The 23,198-nt window shown below is 46.6% G+C and overlaps 1 protein-coding gene across 1 annotated transcript in view; it reads left to right on the top strand.

Moving 5' to 3' along the window:
• The window catches only part of LOC144178523 (LIM homeobox transcription factor 1-beta-like), a 296,217-nt gene that overhangs the window by 87,710 nt on the left and 185,309 nt on the right, over positions 1-23,198 (top strand). The gene's annotated exons all lie outside the window — the stretch shown is intronic.

The following is a 23,198-nucleotide window of genomic DNA, read 5'->3' as shown; positions in this document are numbered from 1 at the left end:
CACGAACAGTGAAATGCGCAGTCAAACATGTCAACTTGGTTCAAGCTAAGCATATGGTGAAATTTCATTCTGTTGCATGTGACTAACAACCTTTTTGTCGGTACAAAACCTACACTCGCCAAAATGCTAAAAACAATAGGTAAAAAACAAATGACGTTTCGGGGCCCGTACGGGTCCCTTGTTCACATATGAAGCGAAAAGCGGCTCGGCCGAATTTATACATGCGTGGAGCGGTGCAAAGCGCATGCGTATGTTGTAGGCATAGGCCCACGTGTCAGATTAGGAGCGTGCGGGGTTGATTGGATGTGGAATGATTCTCGGAGTAGGCGGGTTGATAGTATTTTCTCGGTGGCAATGATGCTGGCCGAATCCCAAGCGATGACGTGGCCGGTTAGTTTTTGGTGTTCTGCAAAGGCGTTTAGCTGGGTGCGGCCGTTAGCAACCTTTTTGGTGGTCAGCAAAGCTTCGTTACAGGTAAATAGACTACGTAAGTCGACACGTGCGTTATTACGCCATAAACCGCACGGCAATTGCAACGCGGGTTACTGTGTCCTTGTTAACAAATTTAAAGCCTCAAGGAAAGCAAGCATATTACGTCATAAACGATTCCGATTTGCCCGAAACATCCTATGTTAGCGATAATTGCTGCAAAACAGTTCAATACTGGCAATACTCATCATGCGCTTTCATTGGTTCTACTTACATTCGCTTCAATAATTGCTCATGATATTAGTTGTGCAGTCTTTATTATAATATCTATTCGAGTTACTGTCCCCCCCCCCCCCCCATCCTTATCGAGCTCACGACGGAGGCCGATTAATAAGGCCTCTAACTCTGCCTATACTGAATTAACGATGACCGGTAATTATTCTTCTGCTGGGAGAACACACCAACCAAACACGGCTTTTGATGTGTACTCTTACCAAAACAGGGATCCATTTTGCGATGTTCTCCCTGCAGTAAAACAAAGATGTACAAAACAATCGGATGTTCATGTATGCTGCGCCCCCTGCACCCCGAAGTTTTTATTTTGAGTCAATTCTTTGGTTCGTCTCTTTCTTTCTCTTTGTTCTTTATTTTAGCTCTTTTGAGCTTTCATGTTCTCCCTTTCCCTCTTGGGGGGTGGCCCCCTCCCTCCCCAAAAAATGTTCCGCGGACGCTACTGGTGTAGATACGCGATATTGTTTCTATGATGATTTTCACAAACAGTTTGGTCTGTGTGCAACGACTTGATCGCGGCCTGAAGGTAGGCGGTTGAGCCCTCACACTCAGTTCACGAAGGGCAAAATAAATAATGTCAGCAGCACTGGCTGCATACTTTAGCGCGTTTTTCATACTATTTGAATTCTGCGCCTGTTGGCAATGCCATATTAATTAGCGAAATGTATGCTTTCCGCTGTAAGAGAAGTTTGGGTACACTAAGCGTTGTTCGGAATCAAATAACTGAGTTAACTGAACCTCGCTTATGCAATGCGAGAAAATGGCTTGTGAGTCCCCATTCCTTAGTCTGTTTTCTTTATTATCAATGCTGATTGTCTGTACTTTGCGTAGGAATTGGCGTGATTATTGTCCTGACACGGCAATTTTTAGAGCGCACCAAACTTGGATTTTCTCTTCATGGGTCCCCGCAGCATGTGCATTAAATTAACATACTGTTTCTACAAGAGTTTCAAAGCATAGCACCGCTGCTCACAGCTGGGGTAATAGCCACCCAACACCTGCTACGTTTTGGCGAAAATAAAGGTCAGCCGAGAGTGACCTTCCGCAGGTACAACAGGGTAAGCACACGTGGACGTGTTATAGCAGAGTTAGTTCTAGCAGAGCGGAGATCCGGTTACGTACGGCACCCGGAACAGCTGCGCATGCGTACAACAGTGGTTTAGCATCCCCCTTTCCTCCACCCGCGCATGCGCAGGTGGAGGAAAGGGGGATGCCATCTACCGTCCCGCGACCGGTTCTCGCTCTAATGATCACAATGTGAGTTACCCAGTCCATCAAACCATTCTTGCCACTTCCACTGGGCACACGAGGGGATATGTGCTCCAAAACCGAATGCCTCGCGGTTTTTAAAACTGGACTAAGTGAAAGTACAAAAGCTTTCTAATGCTTTCTACAGAAGCTAAAGTACTAAATTCAAAAGTATAAATCAAGCGCAAAACCGGTACCTGCGCGGTGCAGTGTAGTTGAGCTGCACGCGAGCAGAAATGCTGAAACCAAACTTTCGCAATAAAAAAAGTTGTGTGTGGGCATGGGCAGGTGTGCCAACAGCGTGCCGGCAACCGCACCGGCCGGCGGCGGTTCTCCCCTCTAACGTTGTAATATGTAAGACATGACACTGAAATTCGATGACCTCGTCTACGCCCCTATTGCCCGGACATTCCTAATCAGACCCCGCGCTTCAGGGAAGTGGTTGTGGTGTACAAACCCGTCAGTATTAGCGTTGCTTGTGCTACTTGATCTCTTGTTTTTACCCCATTTTATCCATGATGTTAACTAATGCCTTCATCATAAGACCGTACCATAAACGCACCGCATACAGCACGCACGCGTGGATGAAAAAATGGGGGGTCATTGTCTGGCCCCACAATCTCTCGCTTCAAGTTGGTTTGCCACCTATTTTTGGAGGTGCCACCACCCATCCCTAGAAAAAACCCGACACCTCACTAACTTATTTAACATATTGTAAGCATCGAACACTTGGGGCAATGTTGCGCAAAAGTAATATTTTTTTTTTTCTAATCAATGTGCGCCGTTTTACATCATGTTGTCCGTTAGAGCAATACGCAGAAATTTCGCATTAATAAAGCGTGAACTTGCACCCAACTTGTGTGTTGTGTGTGTTTTGCAATGTGACTGTTTGGAGCATTATATTGGACAACCAAAGTTAAACCGTAGCAACAACACAAAACCCTAAACCAAAATACCTTACCCGAACCGTAATCGAACAGAGGTTAAAAACCGGCCACCATAGCTGCACATAAGCCGCTGGAGAGTGTGGAAATTGTCCGCTCTGCATATACACGTTACTTTGCGGAACTCCGCTGAGGTGGCTAATCGGCTAAGGCGTTGCACGAGGTCTTGGGTTCGATTCCTGACCACGCGGCTGTTTTTCCAGGTGAAGGCACAAAAATAAAACACGAAAACACCCGGTTTTCCATATTAAGGCACGCGTTAAAGACCCCAAACTGTTCTAAATTATTCCAAAGCCCTGCACTTCAGCGCACCTCGTAGCACAGGGGTAGCTTCGGCGCGAAAACCCCAATTTACACATTTTTAACTTTACATGTTGCTACGCAAGGCCACAATCTCTTCTTCTGTACACCTGTGAAAATCCCAGAATATAAAAAGTTTAGAGCGAATAGAGGCTCTAAGGTACCTGCAAACAAAAAAAAAAAAAGGGCGCGTTCAAACCCCCTTTCTCTCCGGTTTTCGGTCCCCTTCACTGAAGCCTGCCACTACACCGTAATTGATACGTCGATGACACTGAACACGACAGCATGCTACGATGCCGACTCTCTATTGCCTCCCCAATCCAGCCCAGCTAGTCGCTAATTAGCTAGGTGCGTCGACACCGTTGTCTCGCCCTCTATCTGCCTTTCTACCCTTCTCTTTCACGCTATTTCCCCGCACCTCTCGCCTGGGACCGTCGAGGCATCCACCCTTGGTGCCAGACAATTCAACCCCTGCCCCCTTTTAACCGTTTTATGATAACACACAACGGCAACTACACCATTCCCTTTGCACAAATAACGTAAGCATAACGAAAAGTTCGTTCATTTAGTACAGCAAACGAGAATGAACTCAATAACACTGGCTGAATGCTCACGCGCGGTGATAGCAAATGGCCAGAGCCGACATTATCAGCATGAAGCCGTGTTATTTAGAGGCTACCGGCTCTTATCAATGCTTTCCTCTTTACTCCACGATTGATTTTTTGGTTTTTGGTGTGACCGAAGTCCCATTCGACACAACAAGAGCAAACAGGGTGAAATGAGGTCACCGGCGGTCACCGCGCATCACAGAAGTTCCTTTTCCAACTTGGAACCCTATTTCGCAGATTAAATTTGATCACCGCCTGACCGCGAGAAGTGAGACTTTGTCCTAAGTGCTCCATGACGTTTCTGTATTGTCACGCAGTACAGAAATGTTCTGCATAACCGATTTTTGTGCAGCCTGAAGAATTCGGGCCCAGGATTACGTGGTTTGTATGTCCTATGTTACGTCGAACATGGACAAAAAAAAAAAAGCAACGTTTGTTTGGTGGAATTGGCAATGTCTCGCTTGAACCCGTCGCGGTGGCTTAGTATTAAAAAAACAACAACGGGGGCTTCGTCGCTAACGCGATTTGCTGCTGAGACTCAAGTTGTGGGTTCAATTCCCGAACTCGGCGGCCGTACTTCTCTTTTTTTATGTACGCGAAAAATACACACGACTCTTTACATGGGTAAATGGAAAGAATGGAACTTTATTTCAAGCTACGCTGTGTTTTTTTTCCTAATTGTAGGTCTGTTGTGAATATGTCCTTTTCTGTAGCGACAATGTCTTCGTCACGAGAGGGATGTACGTCTGGCGTGTATTCTTTGCGTCGTAACGGTTGCTGCGGCGTCGGTCGGTTGCGGTATTAGCCGCAGCGATCGCCTGGCTCTTTGTTCGCAGTGCGGCGTTTTTGTGACCGCTTGCATTTTCTTCTGAGGCGTACTACTTTCGTTGGCGACCACATTCCACATCTAACGCTGTGGTAGACGTTTCAGAGTCCATCGCTGTAGAGACGGCGCAGACAGCAGACAAGTGTCCAGTGGTGCGATAGTGTCTTCTCGTTGTGATCGTCATAACATTTTTTCCTGTCCCATCGTTTTGTTCTCTCTGTGTCTGAGGGGCTTGGCCAATCGCCCCATTATCCCTACATACAGGGTGTCCCAGCTATCATGCACCAAGATTTAAAAAAAAGTGTAATGGCGTAACTCGAAGAAAACCTAGTGCATAATGTTTTCAGTACTGTGGAGAAGCGGGCAGCATTTTTCGTTAATGAGACTTAACTAATTATTTGTAATTAATTATCTAACTCGAGAAGTACTGTCCCAATCACTAAAGTGTCAATGAGGCACTTGTAAGTACCCACGAGGGGGATCTAACTGCGGTATTTTCAGCGACGAACTAATTGCGTACTCATTTATTCTAACTGATAAAGAAAACCCGCGAAATATGAAAAATACCACATGACGGTGCCTCCGCGAGTATGAGCGCGCATCATAAAGCAATGCTCTCAAACAGGCTGCCTCCGAGTTAGCCTGAATGAAATAAACAAAAGAAAGAAAGAAGAAATTGCGACCGAGTTTGTGCCTTATCTGCACACGCACCTCGCGAATCTTACTGTGGCTGCTCTTGTCATGCATGCTATTATCAAGGTGATGCGCTGTCTCTTTGGGCGGGTTACAGGCGAAGCAGTTGCTTTCAATCAGCTTATTTAGGGGCGCTGCTTTACTATACGCGCGGAAGCGCCGTCGCGTGGTATTTTTCATATTTCGCAGGTTTTCTTTATCAGCCAGAATTAATGAGTACGCAGTTAGTTCGATGCTGAAAATGCCGCAGCTAGATGCCCCTCGTGGGTACCTACAAGTGCCTCATTGACACTTCAGTGATTAGGACAGTAATGCTCGAGTTAGATAAGTTAGATAAATAATTACAATTAATTAGTTAGATATCATTAATGACAAAATTACTGTTCGCTTCTCCACAGTACTGGAAACATTACGCACTAGGTTTTCTTCGAGTAACGCCATTATTCTTTTTATAAATCTTGGTTCATGATAGCTGGGACACCCTGTATACGCTATTACGTAAACGGTCTCCAATGGTAATTTTGTAATTAGCATGCCGAAATTACTCATGTAGGCCTCAGTAGATGTCCCGAACACACGCTTCTATGTCGAAGGTGCACAAAGCATTTATTAGATCAACAGCTAAACCCAAGGATCGGCCAGTGTGCAGGGTGTGCATGTTGGATCCGCAGGCTCCGGGCTTAAATCCCAGACCCAAATTCACTGATGTTTTTTTTTTTTTTGTTTTTCATTTACTTACATCCTGTTTGCGTCGTCATTCATTTTTGGAACCATCGCTCGGTCACGCAATGATGAATTTTCGCGTAATGGCGCATTTAATACTTTCGCATTACAACGCGAGTGTCCCTATTTCGGCGCACGTTAAAGACCCTCCTCCATCACAGCGTGCGCCCTACAATAGGTGCAGCTTTGGGTAGTAAAATCACCGTTGGAATTGAATATTGTGCTTGGTTCGTTTTGGCTCTGTGTACCAGACAACTGATGAAAAGCGGGCAACAGCACTTGAAACTTACTTTAATTGAATTAATTAAAGCTCCAAGATCTCAAAAGCGCTCAAAGTGAACCGACTGCGTTCGCATCTCCCCACAGTGCATTACATTTACTCTCGTCCTAAACATTACCACGATAGTGTCGTGCCATCTACACTAGTGCACATTCAGCAGTACACGTCTAAGTGGGGGAGGATATAAGCGAACAGAAAGGTCGGGAAGTTGGCCAGGTTCCTTGCCCTCAGTCGTCTTTGCACCACGCATCATCATCATCTTCAGCATGAAATTAGCCTGGGGTAGAGCCCGCTTTGCTAGGAGAGACAGGGTAGGCATAAAGGAAAAGTCAAAAGCTGGAACCCACGCGCACTCGTAGTGTTTTTCTCAGACACCTTGGAATATCATCGATATGACGTTATTTTGGAGGAAACAAAAGCGCGTTAACCGGCAGCTGTCGAGTCTCAGTGCATGAGCGCTGTTCCGCAATACTCCAATGAAGGTGCATATGATAATAAAACGCTTACGTGTGTTGTTGTTTTGTGCACACATCCGTAATAGTGCCACCTGGGGCCCATCAATTATTTGTAATTCCGCTCCTATGAACAACGTCACGTGTACCTAAGTATTTTGTTCTTCAGACACGATCTTACGTGTTCATATTCAAATGTCAGAGTTGCGCAAGCCGAAACTACTCTTGGGCCATGAGGCGCGTTAAGGTAGAGGGCTACCCACCTGGCGATATTTAACGTGAGCCTAAATCTCGACAAACCGACGTTTTCGCTTTCCACCTTTACTACGAGCCTGATAAATAGTTCGATCTCAATGTTCTTACTCTTCTTTCATAACCTCGGGAGAGGTGCGAGAGAACATTTTAAAGGCGTCACAGATGAATTACACAAAATCCTTGCACATGAACTGGCCCCAGTTGCGGTTCCAGATCTCAGTATAAGTGCAAGGAAGCCGAACATTAACCACTGAGTATGATAATCAACGGTGCGGGACGGTAGCATTCTGCAGCCCTTTCAGAAAGAAACAACCTTCTTTTAGGGTTCAGTTTGAACGGGAGGATTCGTTCAAGCCGAGCTCGCGGTCATTGATTCTGCAGCGGCGGAACGGGAAAAATATCGCACACGAGAGCGAGGGAATGATGAGAGAGAGAGAGAGACGTAGAGGGAGAGTTGACGCTGGAAGAGCGCAGAGAACGGGTGCGGGCAATCAATACGCGCGGACTCTGTCCATTGTTTCCGCTTTAGGGGCGGCACGGTCTCGGGCCGAGAGCCCCGTCCTCTGCCACTCTTACCCGGCAATGTGCGTGCGTACGGATACCGACAGATATAAATATATGTGTGCACGCGTGGAGTGACTTTTTAATCAACCCCCGAGGCGTGCGCCCTCCCTTTGAGCGTTCCGCGCAGCGCCTTATCGAGGCGCATACCAGCCTGTGAGTCCCGGGGCAATAGAAGCGCCGTTAGAAAGCCCTAATTTTTGATACCTGCCGGCGGCCTTAGATTCAATTTATGCATTGTTAGTTGGGAGGAAAAGGAGGAAATATCCATATGGGGCCAGCGAAAAAGAAAAGAAAAGTATATATGTCGGTTATGAATAAGCGATTCTGGTGGGAGCATTTTTTATGTCTGCATAGCTCTACGCTGGCAACGATTTGCGCCGCAGACGATGATATAAACTAAATGGGAATATATCCGGATATCCGCAGTAGAGGCCTTGCAGGCTTTATTCGATAGCTGGCGTTAGCGCTGTTTGACATTTCTCAACTTACCGCAAGCTGGGGCTTCGATGCTTGAGGCAGCTTTGTCCTAACTAGCTCAGCAAGCGTAAATGTCACGCGCGAAAGTAAGGCTGTTTGAAGCAGCACGTTGGTAGCTTTTTTGGAGATACCTAGGTGGCAGTTGAAATAAACTCGTGGTGTTGAAATAAAATAACCAATTTTTGAAACCATGAGGCACTTTCCATTGGGATGCTCTCAAACAAGGGCGTACTTTAACCTACTTCGGTCAGCGGGGAACCTACAGACCATTCTAACGAGGGCGCCGCCATCTTGCATTAGCAGCGCCCTCTGGTAGCTGGCCGATTCGCTGGATTGGGCGTTTGCTCCGCGGCGCATGGGCGCCAGCGGCGGCGCGGTGAATTTTTCGTTGTAGCGCGTTGTACGTTCTTTTCCGTAAGATACTTTCACTTCTAAAGTTGTTGCGTAGGACCAGTTTAAGCGATCTGGTTTAAAGTGGCGGCTTTTTGGGCCGCGGTGGAGCTGAAATTCGCCTCGAGGTAGCGTGGTCCACGGTGGGTAAACGATGCCGTGTCGAACATTTGTTAGCAACACTTCGTCACATCTTTTTTTTTTTTTTTGCGTGTGTGTGTCCGGCATCGCGTAAAGCGGGTATTTTGGTCGCTTTACTGCAAAAAACTGATGTTAAAACGATCTAACCGTGATACGCTCGGCGCCCATGGGCAACAATTGCAGAAGACTTCTGGCTTCATATCCTCGCAGGGTTTAATGCAGGTAGTTTTCGGTGTACTTAGTATTTGGCATATTACATAGTTTTTATTAAATCTTATCGATATATCAACACTTCACCCTCAGCCATCATGCACTGCCGCCAACTTTAAAGGAGCCATGAAGAGAAAACACAAGTTTGGTTCATTCGAAAGATTGCCTCGTTAGAACCATACTGACACCACTTTTAACACAAACTTCGCTCAAATAAGCTACATAATTAGGAAAAAAGGGAATGACCATGCGACCCACCAGATCATTTCCCGCAACAGAACCTATGATGTCACACGAGAATGCTCTGCGATTGGCGGAGGCTGGCAAAAGCAAACGCAAGTTAGGCAGGGCTTACCAGTTTGCATAATGGGCTATATGCCCGTTAAACATACTGCGCATTCCTTTTATGACACTAAGAACGGTGGAGTAAACGGTTGAAGTTCCGAATAAACACGCAAGAGTGTATGCCAATGTGTACAAAACTACCGCCAGCCGAACTCGACATCTCGCCGTCGCCACCGTGGCGCAGACGAATTTTCGGGTTCGAGGCTCTTCGGGGCCAACGAACCGTCACAGCACGCACAGCCGCGACCTTGCTTGGTATCGTAATCCCTTCACAGGAGGTTGGCCCTCATATCGCCAACCAGCAAAGGTAAAAATAGAAACGAGGGGAGTAAGGAACAACAAACAGCGACGAGATAGTGACAGTCTTCGCAGATGTTTCGGAATGGTGTTGGCTTGCTGCTGTCGTTACTAGCTCGTTTCAAGTTTACAACCACTGAAAACTTCAGTTTGTTCGAGTACTTTACAATGAAATTTCGTTGCTGCGTTTTGAAATGCCCATGTAGTACGGGCAAATCGTCGAGGGAGTGCGACATCCCCGCCGGTGAGGAGATCTCCTTTCATGTGCTGCCCAACGACGAACCTAGGCGAAGCAAGTGGCTACGTTTGGTGAACTTTGCAAACGGAGGAGAAAGAGAGCTAAAGGAAGTACGAGTGTGCTCGCTTCATTTCCGAGGAAGTAATTACGGCAGGGACCCTTACGTTAGCTCACTCCTGGGACATGCTGGCGCTCGTCGCCGACTTCGTCAAATCGCCGTCAAAGCGCTCTGACCTTGGGGGAAAAAATGCCGTACACACCGCGCATTGACGCTCGTATCTTTCTGGTCGGAGCAGAGAGCTCGCGCGAACGGCTTTCCATACACGACACCGGCCAACTGGCATAAGCGTTATTAACCGTAATAAATATACGGCCCATACGTACCAGTCTGTATTCGTCCGTCGCGACGGGGCTGACGAGGCAGCGGTGCCGACGGCTGGGCGTTCGTCTGTTGTGGCTATGGCGGAATGGTCGCTTTCCGGTCCATCCGCGTATCCCACAACTCCTGCCGCTCGTGCACTTAGAAGCATTGAGCGTTCAAGTGGTGTGAGGTTGTTAAATGCAAGCCCGAGCTTCTCGGCGAGAGTTTTGTTCTCGGGATCAGGGGATTCCATGACTAGGGCAGCGGGTGCACTAGGTTTTACTAGTATTTTTAAAATGGCCGCCGTCTCGGTTTCGGCACGAGTTCCGGTTCCTGTTTGATTCCCGCGTGTGGGTGCTATATGGAGTCGACATACTAAGTATCTGTTTCATGGACCGGCTCGTATGACGCCATTGTTCACGTCACGAAATGTGCAATTTAGCGGGAGATTTAAAATTTTGGCTTGAATTGCCTTCATTCTCAGTGAATAAAGCATCATTTCCTTCCGCGAAAGCGCTTGGGGTACTATGAAACACCTAATCTTTCGAATAAAACAAACTTTTGTTTCCTCTTCATGGCTCCTTTAAACAAAACTTCCTCTCTCTAGAATTTCAAGCTACTCTGCAGCACAAATTAGCCGTGCAACTAATGTACAATATAAATAACATAAACAACACGCTCCTGGAGAGTGTCATATATATGCTTATTAAGCGTCCGCCGTTGGGCAACCCGACAAGCGTTCCTGTTTGCGTTGCTTTTAGTTTGATGTTGCCGACAAAGAGACATCACCTTTGGGTAATAGACTGAACTCTTGGCTGGAGTGAGTGAGTGAACAACTTTGTTTTTCCCGAGCCGGGAAGGGGGAAGAAGGGAGGTGGAATCCCCTTCAGTATCCCCCTTCCCCTCAGACTGGCTGGGAAAAGGGACAACCCAGGGAGGTAGTATAGTCACTGTGAAAATCGCCAAGGCCAGCGCACGTAATGCTTGGAGCTGGGTATGCGGGAATGTGACCGCAGCAAGCTGGAGATGGAACTTATACCATTTTCAGCACAGGAAAGTTTCAATGATCCATTTTAGTTTGGAAAAAAAGACAGAATTTTCTGCCACTACTCTAAAGTAGGTGTGTACAGACAGAGCTCAGCAGAACAAAATTGCCAAAAATCTTGTGTGCTTTAAAGGGAAGGTGAAGCGGTTTTAGAATTAAAAGAAAAGTTGACTAGCAGCAAGTACACATTGAATAGTTCCCATGTACGAAATATTTTCGCAATACATGCAATAGAAGTGGCGCAATGAGCAAACAAAAGTGGCCCGATGCCCCGCCCCCATCTCGCCGCGCTATGCCGGAAGACCGAAAAGCGCGGGCGAAAACCGGCTGAAAAACGTCATACCTGGACTTCCGGCCGGATCGGCCGCCTCGGCCATGCTCTTTTCGCCGTGTTTCCTTGTGAATGATACTTGTCGTTGTTGTGGTTGATAGCACTCATTTGTACAATTTTCGTGTTCAAAAAGTATGCACGAACGCCAAACGAGGCATACGTTATCATGCCTTATTCCTAAGCAGAATAATACCACGCCGGGATGCTTGATAACATACGGAAGCGACAGCCGAGGTGGCTGTGCTTGATGACAGAGAATATACTACACTACGTTAAATACTTTGTAAACCGCTCCAATGCGGTTTTTTTTTTTTTTTTTTTTTGATGCGACGGACGTGAATGTTCACATTAGATTCTAGATTTAGGAAGGACGGGGAATACTGCTATACTTTGGCAGGGGATGTTTCGTTCCATTCCAGAAACCAAGTCACATTTGTTCAGGAAATGCTTGTTTCGTTAAACGCGTCGGTTTTCTTTCCCTATAGGCTCAGGACAGTGTTCAAAAAAACAATTTTTTGGCGAAACTAAAACAAGGGGCCAATCCTGATAGAAGTTCTCTCCCGGCTAAGAGGTAAACAGTATTCCTACAAAGTAAAAGAACCAAGACAACCAGATTACTTATTTGGAAGTATACATGTCACGATAAGGTGATGTTTGTGTGGAATTAAAAAAAAAAAACACCACTCCGAACCACCACCGTGCCATAATTTGTGTTGACTGCGGGGGCCTAATTTTTTGCCCAAGATTCCGTGTGGCTGCATATTATAACCTGGCAAGCACTTGTTGTCACTGAACCTCAAGTGTGCTCCAGTGGTAGTCGGTGATATATAGAATGATGATACTAAAAAAATTAGGAGCGAAGAGTAAATATACGGCCTCTGTCCGACTAGCGCGGTAAATGCTTAAATCTAGAAATGCTGAAACAGGCCAACGATTCATTATCACAAACGTTTGGTGATTGTTACCTAAAGTAACGTAACTACAACGTAACTGCCTTGTCCGACTGGTCTGTTAATTATAACGAGGTGGCCGTAATATTGTAGCAGAATGCGCCACGCACAAGCGAAAATCAAGCCCTACTACAACCAATAATGCTGAGCAGGCACTAGTTGCAGTGTTTTCAGAATAAATGCATGTGAAGCAGTAAGACGCCACTCATCGAAGTGCAGCTAGCAATCGCGGAGGCGCCGTAGCGCCGCTGCCGAAATGGCGCGCGCGTGTGAGTCTGTGTACGGCCCGGGGATGAGTAACGGGGCTGGGGTGGGCGACAACGAACAAAGGAAATGCGGAAGCAGAGTCTGCTTGTTGGTTTATGCGTGTACCGGCAAGATGTGTCTCGCATATACGTTTAGAGCGCATGAACGCTATTTTTTCGCGCAGTGCACGTACGTGCTTTTCGCTGGTAGATTGTTTATAAAACGCCCATTAATCTTCGGCATAAAGAGTTTTGTGTATAATAAGAAACATAAGGTATAAAATCCCCTATGCTGGTTGCCTAATTCAAAAATATTTTGATGGAACCCACTAGTTGACGTCACAGTCACTGCTTTGGGGTTCTCTGTCGTGTAAAGCAAATTTAAGCTCCAAGATAATTGAACCAACAGCACGGGAAATATATAAAACAAACTTCCAGTCATGTGCGAAAATTAAACTGCAAGCTAAATGGCCGCAAAGGCAACCGTGCGATCGTTCGCAATGCTTCCGACAACCCGCGCGGCCGAAGGGTGTCCTCCTTTGACGTCATGACGGGCGCAACCAATCAGGGGCGTCAAAAGACGAAAAGCGCGCGTCTTTCAAACGGGGCCGCGCTTTTTGCAAGATAAATGCCACTTGGACTCATGTACGATAAATTTCAATGTAATATTCGGAATTAGCGCACAAGAAACTATATAACTGTTAATCTAACTCAATTTTTTTGGAAAGCGCTTCAGCTTCCCTTTAAAGTGCGCAACTCACAAGCTGCTAGTCTGGCTCATTTATTAGCAACATTTAATTAAAATAATGCATAAATTAGTGGCAAATATGCACGCCCGATGCCTACGAAGCGTAGTCAAGGCAAAGCAGCAGCCGCGCCAGGCCCGCCATGATCGGCGCGCACACTCCAGAGAGAAGGAAAGGCGGCTCGCGCGCCGCGGCCACTGAGTACGAGGGTACGTTTCCCCCTCGCCCGATGGAACGGTCTATAAATGCTGTATTTAGTCGTAGACATGCAAAAAACTCAGCCGATATATATCACTTACTAGTTTATACCGCAAAAACGTTAAGGCGCGCCGTTTTTCTTCCAGTCCCCGTTTTTTTTCCTTCACACAGCTACTGCGGCGTTCTTTGATCATTTTGTATATCTCCGTTCTTACCATTCGCAGACAAATTTAGCTTCTGCCCGTAGACTGTTTTGCCCATAGCTTCGGGTGTCTGAGAAAACACTACGCCGTGGATGTAGAAGGCGAGGGAGGAATTCAGAGCAGTGCTCTTCGCGGCTGTTCTTTGGCCCGGCCGAGTGAAGGGCCTCCTGGCATACGCTGGGCACCGTAGTTCAGACGCAGCGTCGGCGCGTTGGATGGAAAATTCGAATTTCGCCGCAGCGAGCGATTGGCAGGGCACAGCGCGACCTGGTCCCATGCGTTCCTCTATCGCGAGGCACACCGACAGCCTCGAGGGCGAGGACAAAGCCAACGTGGTTTTCCACACGGCCTTCATTAAGGATAATCAATGTGCGCGAATAAACGCTTCTTTTGTCTTCAAATTCACCAATCTTACAATCGTGGATTCAGCACTCGACGGTTGGGGTTTAACTCGGGTTTACTAGTCGTCACTCGCAGCTGGGCAACGCAGAATTCCACTCGGTTTGGCTCAGCCTTTGTTCCTTGCTGCAGGACAACTGATAAAATGTTTAAAGTCAGCAATCAGTAAAGGATATAGAAACCACCACGATATCAAATAACCGACTCTTTTTCATGGCTAGTACTATTAAATAATCACAACGATAGCGACAACGCTTATTTTCATGTTCTCTATGAAAACGGAGTAGCAGGTGGCTCAGCTAGCTCTAGATTACAACCGGCTGCCGTTGCCCCTGCAAGCGTGCACATTCATAAAGTCCGCAGAAAATTAATAGTTTTCATAAGTGAATAGAATCTTGTTCGCATTGAATCCTAACCGGTCAATGTTTGTGACAGCCCAAAAACAGAGTTACACGAACACAAGCGCAGTGGCAGAAACACAGGCGCGCTGCTCATTCTTTAGTATTCTTTTAAAATTTGTTCAAGTTCAGTTCTCAAAAGTTCAATTCTCGTAGTTCTCAAAATATGTGCTTTCAAAGATGTTTTACGTTGGTTGGAAGCGTAGCATTGGGGTGTGTTCACTATGCCAGGCGCTGTAATGTATGCTAACTCCCAAAATGCTCACGGAATAAGTTAGAAAAGTTGTTTGTCCGTCACGCACCTCCGCGTCTTTCATCCTTTGAAGTACGATAACGACAATATCATATGTATATTAATCGCCCTAAGTATCTTATTCTGGCTAAGGTCCTCCCACGTAATCTCCAGATAACATCACGAATCATCTGAAGTACTTTGCGTTTTGAGATGAGTTTGCCTGAATATTTGGAGCTGGTGTAGTGTCCCGCATAACAAAGCAATAGCGCATGAAAGGTAGAAGCCAGAAATTGTAAATGATGAGTCGGAAACTGAGTGACAATATCAGTCAATCAATAGCTTTCTTCGAGTTTTCTTTTACAAACAAAAAAACTGAGGATAGCAAGAAAAAAGCAGACATTAATGACTGCTTGGCGAGCCTCGCCACCCCTGCAGGTCAGCATCACCAAGAACTCTGTGCAATTTCAGGAAAAAAATTCTCATTCTTTAGAGGTAACAAAAACAGCACCTTCTTTCAATCGATACCAAATCAGATACATTCTTTAAATACAAAATCCAAGCATCTGTTTACAACCAAACTGTACACATGCTTCTGTTTACAACCAAACTGTACACATCAGAAGTATTTGTACATGCAAGCATGACACTAAATAGAAGGCACTTTTCACACTAAACAATGACACTCAATTTTATAGAAAATATATTTACACTTTATTTCAAAAATGTATTGCGAAGTGCAGTGAATAAAATGCGGGTCAGGTTTTCATGCAATGGGGTGTTGAGATTGGTTGGAAGAATGCGCGTCAGAATACTGTAACCATAATAAGTTCTACACCATGGTAAGACGAATTTATTTGTTTTGCGATTCTTTTACGTATTCTAGCTGATATTGTGTTAGCGTCACAACACTGGAGAAGAAAAGGTAATTTAGGTTCCCTGCTTCCTGATAGAAGAAAAGAAATGTGTAGGCGAACATGCGGTCAATTTACGCTATTTGTTACTGCTGCTACAAAGAAAAAGTTGGGGCATCATACGACACGTTTGCAACCGCACGAAGCAGTTACTTTTGTATATTTAAAAGTTTTTGAATAATAGTTACAGTGGTCTTCTCCCATACTAAGAAACAGTAGCTAACGCGTGAATAAAAAAAATCGGGCCAATCCACCCCGTGAATGTGGTTGGAAAGCAAAGCTCTAAACGGCACCCATAACGATTACTCATGCGACGTCACTTAAAATCACTCACATCGCTCTACAAATAGTAAAACCAAAGAGAAGTGAAATTCACTTAACCACACCATTTATTACTTCAAAGAGATATTGTTGGTAAGGTTAAATCAATGCATGATGCATGAACGGTGTTTTGTTGAGTTGTATTGGTGTAGCAAGAGGGGAAACTTTTTTTTATAAAATTAAAGTAAGCTCCAACCCGGTGTTAGACGATCTGACTTCTCCGTCTCTGCGCCGTGGACGGAGGCGACGAGACTTGCGGCTGAGAAGGAGGAGGAAGAAATACTTCTGTTCAGATTTCTGAAGGGCCCAGAGTGCAGCCTTGGGGAGTGATTCCTTCTTCTGTGGGGCTCATATGCAGTCCGCGCGGCCTGTGTTCTCTCCACCCGCTGAAGCTGGGTAGGTAGAGAGGGCCTGGACAGCAGCATCTCCCATTGCTCTTGTTGGGTAGTTGACGGAAAGAGAGGAGGGTGCTCAGGGCTAAAGTCGCACACCCCGATTACGGGGCGGAGTATTCCTACTTCTGAGAAAAATTTACATTCAGCATCGTAGCGATTCGGATGCATTACGTGAAGACGCGTAGGCTGTGGGAAGGAGCCCGGATTGTATGAGCCGTAGGGTAGTTTGTTCTCTGGAAAGGTCAGGGTAAGGCGAAGCTACGGTCTGTCTCAGAAGGCGATAATGCTGGATTATCTCCCTGGACGTGACAAGCGGGTGACTGTCCTCGTGCAGCTCCATAGCACGGGAGGTAAAAGCGCAGGCTTGTTGGGTGGGCGTATTTGTTGCCCTCCATTGAAGCGTGAGGCGGTGTCCAGATGAGCTGAATGGAACCGTTTGGGGAGTGGTTTTTTAGCACGCACAGTGCAGGTCAGGACACCCAACCCGACTGGTAATTCCAGTAGGCTTGCTGGGAATCGGTGACTACCCTCCGAACCCCTGGTTGAGTGAGAGCCAAGGTGATGGCTGCCTCTTCTGCTGCCGTCATTTGTTGGGTCCTAAGCGAGGTACACGCAAGGAGGTTGGTTCTGGAGGTAGCCACGATGATGGCGTATTGCTGCCCTCGATGTTTGGAGGCGTCTGTGTAGATAACTGCATGAGCCTTACCGAGGGTGCTGTTTAGCGCTTGAGCCCGTGCTTTTCGTTGACCCTCGTCATGTAAGGGGTTCATATTTCTAAGCAAAGGGAGCATCTTTAGTTTTAGTCGCCAAGAGTCTGGGAGTACGTCAAGCGGAGTGACATTTTGGGCTGCCCAGCCAATCTGGTGAAGCATGCGGTTACCCACCGCAGTTCTGAGTCGGACCTTCTGGTTAGAAAGATGGCCTTCTATCAGCTCTTCCACCGTGTTGTGGAGCCCGTGCTAAGCAGCCTCAGTGTGGACGCACTCATGAGAAGACCAATGGCCTGCTCAACCGCCTTTGTAATCATTATGTAAAGCATCTCTATGTCTTCCTCGTTGAGAAGGAGATAGGGGTTTGTCGTAAGTAACTCTCGAGAGGACAAAAGCTTCAATTAATCGAAAGGTACCGGATTCTTTTAGGCCTCGCTTCTTGGTGGCAACTCGCCTGATCATGTGTATGATTAGATTATTGCTGTTTTTGAGGCGCTGCAAGGAGACGTCACTCTTGGTGTTGGCCTGGAAATGTAGGCCCAGGATCTTGATGCTGGGGTGTGGAGTGATGGCCTGGTCATCAAGGAGTATTTGAATGTATTCCTTGATTTGGCGTGAGGGCGGACGACAAGGAGCTGTGATTTGTTACGTGAACACTGGAGATCACAGGCTTTAGCACATTGGCGTACTAAAAATGAGATTCCATGGATTGGTGTGAGCTTCCTTTAATTTTTGTAACTCTTAGCACATGAGCAAGGTGCGCACAGGGCCGCTAGACGGGCGTGAGTGGTCGTGTGACACTTTCACGTGGCATTCAGCGAGAAGGCAGGGGGTAAACCCGTAGATGTGCTTGGTTAGTACACCATTTGTCTTCCCGTGTTCGCGTGGGCTCGTAGCTGAATCGGTAAGACAGCGGGCTCTCGCTTTGTTAGTCTATTAGTTCCAGGTTCGATTCCCGGCGGTGCCGGTAAATTGTTTTGTTTGTTCGCTGGAGTTTTCTGGTGACACCAACGGTCGCGAACGAACCCTTGGGGGGTAGAGGTAGAAAGCTTTGCTTTAAAAAGCATAATAGAGGTCTAATTTTGTTTTTCAGGTAACAGGCTTTTGTTGCGCCAAGTCATCCCGTTAAACATTGAAAGTGTCACACAGATTTTGCTTACACGGGCGTTCCATGACATGGTAGCAGTAAACGCTACGCCAAGGGCCGTAAAATGATCGACATATTCAATGGCAGTATTCTCTAAAAAAGAGGAGGAGGTGGATTCAGAACATGTTTTCCTTTTGGATGAACTATTACAGCCTTAGTTTTTAACCTATTTATTTTTAAAGAATTGAAGCAAGACCACTCTGTTAGCGATGTAAATACCCTATTGGACGCGCGCAGTGGTTCGACAATGTCACGTGAAGAGAGGAATAGGCTTGTGTCGTCGCGTAAATTATATATTTTACGGGTTTACTTATGTAGCAAATATCATTTATGTACACGTTAAAAAGAAGGGGTCCTAGAAGGCTGCCCTGGGGTACACCATTTTTATTCTTTAGAATGGCTGAGGGACAGCGGTTTGATACAACGTATTGGGAGTGGGAACTGAAATATGATGTAACAAATTTGAGAGCGTGTCCATGTACGCCGTAGTGCTCCAGTTTTTTTTTTTAAGAAGAAGATTTTATCATTCAAACAATCGAATGCTTTACTGAAATCTACGAAGATGCCTCGGGTAAGAAGCTGCGATTCAAATTTTTCTAGTCTATAGAATTGGTCAAGTAATGCGTGCTCAGTAGACATGTTCCTTCTAAAACCATACTGGCAATCAAACATCACAGAGTGCCTTGAAAGAAGGTTGTGTTGTCGTCGATTGATTAAACGTGCGAGCCCTTTAGAGAAAAAAGGAAGCACTAATATTTGTCTATAATTTCCAGGTTTATCGTCTTTTTTAGATGCAACGCATCTCTTTAACTCGCCTTGTCCCGCGTTGTCGCGGCGTAGTCCGCATCCCTCCCCCATTCTCCTCGCCGCGGCAGCTGCGCGTTCCGCCGCTCTCACCGCAGCGCCACCTGTGCGTCAGCGCGGTCAGCGCGCAGCTTGCGCTCGGCTGCGCTCGCTCCCGTCGCCGTGCCAGCTGTGCGTTAGCGCGCAGCTTGCGCTCGGTTAAAAATTTACACCATCTTGCCGCGAGGGGAACCATGGGGTAGATACGACGCATCGGGGGTGAACATGCTGCGTAAATAGGATACACAACAACAGCAATCCACACGCTGACATCGCTAACATAACGGAAACGCAGTGGCAACCCCCGATGCGTCGCGCCTACCCCATGGTTCCCCTCGCGGGAAGATGGTGTAAATTTTTTTGTAAATTACTGCTACTCTTGCACGTTGCATACCCATAGGAAAGTGTCATGCTGAGTTGTAGATGTACAAGAGGCAAGGTACGATTAAGGGCAGCACGGACTTCACCGCCGGCTTTGGACATTGCACGAATCAAGGCTTCTGATATCTTTCACACTAATGCACGCTGCAAAAACCTAGACCTCATAGGTAGGTTGAAAAAACAGAGTTGGTCCCACACTGCCACCCAGAAAACGATAAAAACCAAGGTTGTAATGGCTATCGTCAACTTCGGAGAAGAATTTATTGAAAACATTGGCGAGACACGGTCCTGTCAGTTCCTTCCATCGATATTCAGACTTTTGATTGGCTGAGAAACTGTGCTTCTATTTAAAAGTGCACCTAGCCTCTTCCATTTTTCTTTTGGGTTACAAGCGAGGTGTTTATCGAACAGGTGCTGTTAATAGGCAACCTTCGGCAACCTGATTTCATTGTTTAGCCGATTTCGCAAAGCCGATATTCATTTATTTATTTATTTATTTATCTATTTTAAAACCCTAAAGGCCCTCCGGCGGAGGGTATTACATAGGGTATACATCTAAACACAATAGTGAAACGATAAATCAAAATTTCATTAAAACAAAACACAAGAACAAAAAAAAATCGCGCCAATCCACCCCGTGAATGTGGTTGGAAAGCAAAGCTGTAAAGGGCACCCATAACGATTACTCATGCGACGTCAATTAAAATCACTCACATCGCTCTACAAATAGTAAAACCAGAGAGAAGTGAAATGCACTTAACCACACCATTTATTACTTCAAAGAGATATTCTTGGTAAGGTTATATCAATGCATGATGCATGAACGGTGTTTGGTTGAGTTGTATTGGTGTAGCACAAGAGTGGAAACTTTTTTTTATAAAATCAAAGTAAGCTCCAACCCGATGTTAAACGGTCTGACTTCTCCGTCTCTGCGCCGCGGACGGAGGCGACGAGACTTGCGGCTCAGAAGGAGGAGGAAGAAATACTTCTGTTCAGATTTCTGAACGGCCCAGAGTGCAGCCATGGGGAGCGATTCCTTCTTCTGTGGGCCCATATGCAGGCCGCGCGGCATGTGTTCTGTCCACCCGCTGAAGCTGGGTAGGTAGAGAAGGCCTGGACAGCAGCCTCTCCCATTGTTCTTGTTGGGTAGTTGACGGAAAGAGAGGAGGGTGCTCAGGGCTAAAGTCGCACACCCCGATTACGGGGCGGAGTATTCCTACTTCTGAGAAAAATTTACGTTCAGCGTCGTAGCGATTCGGATGCATTACGTGAAGACGCGTAGGCTGCGGGAAGGAGCCCCGATTGTATGAGCCGTAGGGTAGTTTGTTGTTCTCTGGAAAGGTCAGGGTAAGGCGAAGGTACGGTCTGTCTCAGAAGGCGATAATGCTGGATTATCTCCCGGGACGTGACAAGCAGGTGACTGTCCTCGTGCAGCTCCATAGCACGGGAGGTAAAAGCGCAGGCCTGTTGGGTGGGCGTATTTGTTGCCCTCCATTGAAGCGTGAGGCGGTGTCCAGATGAGCTGAATGGAACCGTTTGGGGAGTGGTTTTTTAGCACGCACAGTGCCGGTCAGGACACCCAACCCGACTGGTAATTCCAGTAGGCTTGCTGGGAATCGGTGACTACCCTCTGAACCCCTCGTTGAGTGAGAGCCAAGGTGAAGGCTGCCTCTTCTGCTGCCGTCATTTCTTGGGTCCTAAGCGAGGTACACGCAACGAGGTTGGTTCTGGAGGTAGCCACGATGATGGCGTGTTGCTGCCCTCGATGTTTGGAGAAGTCTGTGTAGATAACTGCAGGAGCCCCACCGAGGGTGGTGTTTAGCGCTTGAGCCCGTTCTTTTCGTTGATCCTCGTCATGTGACGGGTTCATATTTCTAAGCAAAGGGAGCATCTTTAGTTTTAGTCGCCAAGAGTCTGGGAGTATGTCAAGCCGAGTGACATTCTGGGCTGCCCAGCCAATCTGGTGAAGCATGCGGTTACCCACCGCAGTTCTGAGTCGGACCTTCTGGTTAGAAAGATGGCCTTCTATCAGCTCTTCCACCGTGTTGTGGAGCCCGTGCTAAGCAGCCTCAGCTTGGACGCACTCTTGAGAAGACCAATGGCCTGATAAACCGCCTTTCTAATCATTATATAAAGCATCTCTATGTCTTCCTCGTCGAGAAGAAGATAGGGGTTTGTCGTAAGTAACTCTCGAGAGGACAAAAGCTTCAATTAATCGAAAGGTACCGGATTCTTTCTGGCCTCGCTTCTTGGTGGCAACTAGCCTGATCATGTGTATGATTAGATTAATGCTGTTTTTGAGGCGCTGCAAGGAGACGTCACTCTTCGTGTTGGCCTGGAAATGTAGGCCCAGGATCTTGATGCTGGGGTTTGGAGTGATGGTCTGGTCATCAAGTAGAGTTTGAATGTATTCCTTGATTTGGCGTGAGGGCGGACGACAAGGAGCTGTGATTTTTTACGTGAACACTGAAGGCCACAGGCTTTAGCACATTGGCGTAATAAAAGTGAGATTCCATGGATTGGTGTGAGCTTCCTTTAATTTTTGTAACTCTTACCACATGAGCAAGGTGCGCACAGGGCCGCTAGACGGGCGTGAGTGGTCGTGTGACGCTTTCACGTGGCATTCAGCGAGAAGGCAGGGGGTAAACCCGTAGATGAGCTTGGTCAGTCCACCATTTGTATTCCAGTGTTCGCGTGGGCTCGTAGCTAAATCGGTAAGACAACGGGCTGTCGCTTTCTTAGTCTATTAGTTCCAGGTTCGATTCCCGGCGGTGCAACTAAATACTTTTATTTGTTGGCTGGAGTTTTCTGGTGACACCAACGGTCGCGTAAGAACCCTTGGGGGGTAGAGGTAGAAAGCTTTGCTTTAAAAAGCAAAGGAGAAGGGCAGTGCATCGCGTAATAAAAGGAACATTCGCAGAGGAAGGGGAAAAAAAGTAGTTCTGGGAGCACCGTATCAAAATTGATACGTCACAGCACGTGTTCTAGCATGCGGAAAAAAAATAAGCAATAACGAGGAAAACAAATGTACAAACGGGGCAGTGAAATGGCGTTAGGTCTGCACCCTCTTGTTTAGGGCATCTGAAAATTTCGACACATTTGTTGCGATGACAATGTGTGATGGCAGATTATTCTATTCTATTGCCGTTCGAGGTATGAATGATTGAGCAAATGCGAGTGAACGACACGTGATGCGTTTCACCTTGTGTGGATGATCACGACTCGGGAAGAGGGATGAAGGTTCACACATGAAATCATTATGAAGAGACGCATGATAGTAAAGTTTGTGAAATAGTGTTGAACGAGATACAAAACGACGATGGGATAAGGCTTCAAGCCCGGCGCGATTTTTTAATGCTGTTACACTGGTGTGATGTGAATAATCCGAATAAATGAAGCGCGCAGCACGGTTTTGCTGAGGTTTTAATTAATGCTGAGGTATTTTACTCTTCAGGAATTCAGCGAAGAATTGGTCTTTCATTTTTATTTGTCGAACAAGGCAAGCAGTCATCCATGGTTTACGAGCACTTTCAGGGCGTACGATATCAACAATCGGGAAACATTCGTGCTAAACAGGGAGAAAAAGTCGGAGAAATTCATTATAAGCATCCTCAGTTGAGGCCTTCTGAAAAACAGAAGACCAGTTGACCAGTGCAATGCGATTCTTA

This window comes from Haemaphysalis longicornis, unplaced genomic scaffold (assembly GCF_048455015.1).
Source record: "Haemaphysalis longicornis isolate Haplotype H1 unplaced genomic scaffold, Haemaphysalis longicornis Haplotype H1 scaffold_1, whole genome shotgun sequence".
Classification (NCBI taxonomy): Eukaryota; Metazoa; Arthropoda; class Arachnida; order Ixodida; family Ixodidae; genus Haemaphysalis; species Haemaphysalis longicornis.
Note: the sequence above shows the minus strand (reverse complement) of the source record. Positions and strands in the feature narration are given on the sequence as shown.